The sequence below is a fragment of the Pomacea canaliculata genome, linkage group LG1 (genome assembly GCF_003073045.1).
Source record: "Pomacea canaliculata isolate SZHN2017 linkage group LG1, ASM307304v1, whole genome shotgun sequence".
Taxonomy (NCBI): domain Eukaryota; kingdom Metazoa; phylum Mollusca; class Gastropoda; order Architaenioglossa; family Ampullariidae; genus Pomacea; species Pomacea canaliculata.
The window spans coordinates 27,120,010-27,122,847 of NC_037590.1; the positions used below are offsets into that span (position 1 = coordinate 27,120,010).

The 2,838-nt window shown below is 49.7% G+C and overlaps 1 long non-coding RNA gene across 2 annotated transcripts; it reads left to right on the forward strand.

The window, feature by feature from the left end:
- The first annotated feature begins 1,420 nt into the window (after nucleotides 1–1,420).
- On the forward strand, nucleotides 1,421–2,518 carry LOC112571815. 2 transcript variants are annotated; one of them, XR_003100893.1, is made up of 3 exons: nucleotides 1,421–1,705; nucleotides 1,925–2,172; nucleotides 2,372–2,518. It is a non-coding gene; the product is annotated as an uncharacterized LOC112571815 (long non-coding RNA). The 2 variants fall into 2 exon arrangements; XR_003100892.1 differs by lacking the exon at nucleotides 1,421–1,705 and having other exon boundaries at nucleotides 1,731–2,172.
- The last annotated feature ends 320 nt before the right edge of the window (nucleotides 2,519–2,838 follow it).

Genomic DNA, 2,838 nt, shown 5'->3' on the forward strand with positions numbered 1-2,838 from the left:
TGGTCGCAGACACAGAGCTCGAGGCTGGTAGAATAAGCGTTGGTCCTTGTTAGGCGCTGTTCAGCTCGAGACAGCAGCGGCCTATAGGACGAGAGAGACATGGGTGGCACATGTTAGTGCCAGAGCACTCTACGCTTCATCATCAGCAGTTGTCTGGTCGCAGACACAGAGCTCGAGGCTGGTAGATAAGCGTTGGTCCTTGTTAGGCGCTGTTCAGCTCGAGACAGCAGTCGCGGCGGCCTATAGGACGAGAGAGACATAGGTGGCACATGTTAGTGCCAGAGCACTCTACGCTTCATCATCAGCAGTTGTCTGGTCGCAGACACAGAGCTCGAGGCTGGTAGATAGCGTTGGTCCTTGTTAGGCGCTGTTCAGCTCGAGACAGCAGTCCGGCCTATAGGACGAGAGAGACATGAGGTGGCACATGTTAGTGCCAGAGCACTCTAACGCTTCATCATCAGCAGTTGTCTGGTCGCAGACACAGAGCTCGAGGCTGGTAGATAAGCGTTGGTCCTTGTTAGGCGCTGTTCGCTCGAGACAGCAGTCCGGCCAATAGGACGAGAGAGACATGAGGTGGCACATGTTTAGTGCCAGAGCACTCTACGGCGTTCATCGAGACAGCATCAAGCAGTTGTCTGGTCGCAGACACAGAGCTCGAGGCTGTAGATAAGCGTTGGTCCTTGTTAGGCGCTGTGTCCTCGAGACAGCAGTCCGGCCAATAGGACAAGAGAGACATGGGGTGGCACATGTTAGTGCCAGAGCACTCTACGCTTCATCATCAGCAGTTGTCTGGTCACAGACACAGAGCTCGAGGCTGGTAGATAAGCGTTGGTCCTTGTTAGGCGCTGTTCAGCTCGAGACAGCAGTGCGGCCTATAGGACGAGAGAGACATGAGGTGGCACATGTTAGTGCCAGAGCACTCTACGCTTCATCATCAGCAGTTGTCTGGTCGCAGACACAGAGCTCGAGGCTGGTAGATAAGCGTTGGTCCTTGTTAGGCGCTGTTCAGCTCGAGACAGCAGTGCGGCCTATAGGACGAGAGAGACATGAGGTGGCACATGTTAGTGCCAGAGCACTCTACGCTTCATCATCAGCAGTTGTCTGGTCGCAGACACAGAGCCCGAGGCTGGTAGATAAGCGTTGGTCCTTGTTAGGCGCTGTTCAGCTCGAGACAGCAGTGCGGCCTATATATAGGACGAGAGAGACATGAGGTGGCACATGTTAGTGCCAGAGCACTCTACGCTTCATCATCAGCAGTTGTCTGGTCATCTCTTTTTTCTGTTCCTTCTATTCTTATTCCTATTCTTTTCTCTCTCTCTCATTCGTATCCTTTAGCATCACTCCTTCCTATAATCTCCTGTCCTTACCTACTATCTCCCCTCTCCATGTCTTCATTCTTGTAACCCCTCTTTTCATTCTCCCACCATTCCTGCACCCTTCGTCGTTTCTCTTCCCTTTTCACTCTCATTTTCCCCAGTCTCTCCCCCCTACCTCCAATCCATTCTGGTCTGGGACTGGCTTGAAAACAGCCAGGAGGAAGCAGCTACCATCGTCGTGAGCTCATGACTACGGCAACCACACCATCGACCTCAACAACAACTAGCCAGGAGAGGACAGCGACTACACCGACCAACACAGACTCGGTTAACTGCGCTCAGTGACCACGCCAGAACAACAGCGGCTACCAAACAGTTGTATTAACAAGGTACACCGGCATCGTAGTTTTCAAAACAAACTTATTGTCCGTCTACCCTTGGTAAATCGAGATGACCACGATAATGAACCCACTTCAGTTTGTCGATAAAGTGAAACACGTTTCGCATACAGAGTATTATGATGGCATCCGATTTATTTTGTTAACAACAGTCATTTCGGACTAAAGAGATTTCTAATTGTTTGACACACTCCGCTTACTTTTTAACAGTTTCCTGTTCGTCACACCGACCAAAGTGTTCTTGACTAAGGGCACTGGATAAGACAAGAGTGGGGGGCTCTACTGATGGCTCTACCTAATGCTGCACGTGACTACGACTGTCAACTGACACCAACAACATGTGGCTAGGAAGGACAGCGACTTTGTCCACCAAGACATCAACGATCACCTGACACGGATTATGGCGGCCAGTGACCACGCCGAGTAAAGCAACAGAGGCTACCAGGATTACTTACAGGGTACATCAGCATCTTGTTTACAAAACTAAATGTATTTCTCCTCCCTTAATAATCTTTTCGTTGAGGCAGCAAAAGATAAAAGAAACAATTGCAACTTACACTAAACATGTTATTGCATACAGAGTATTACGATGGTATTCCCTTATTGTGTTTTTCTGTAAGAGATATCTTATTGTTTTGACACACTGTGTTGTTACAGTTTCCCTGTCGTTACTCTACCAACTATTTCTCGACTAATGAGACTGGATTAACAGACTGGCATGACCACCACTGCCATCAACGTGGTCAGCTGATGTTGCTCGGTGACTACGACGATCACACCATCGACCTCAACAACAGCTGGCTTGGAAAGGACAGCGACTACGCCGAACAAACCAACGGCGGCTAACCAGGGATGTATTCCTTTCTATTCCGTGCAGTGTTCTCTCTCTCTCTCACTCTCTCACTCATCTCTCACTCACTCACTCTCACTCACTCTCTCAGTCTCACTCTCACACTCTCTCTCACTCACTCTCTCACTCACTCTCTCACTCACTCTCTCTCACTCTCACCTCACTCTCACACTCACTCACTCTCACTCACTCACTCTCTCTCACTCTCTCACTCTCACTCTCACTCACTCTCACACTCACTCCGCTCACACTACTCACTCACTCTCTCACTCAC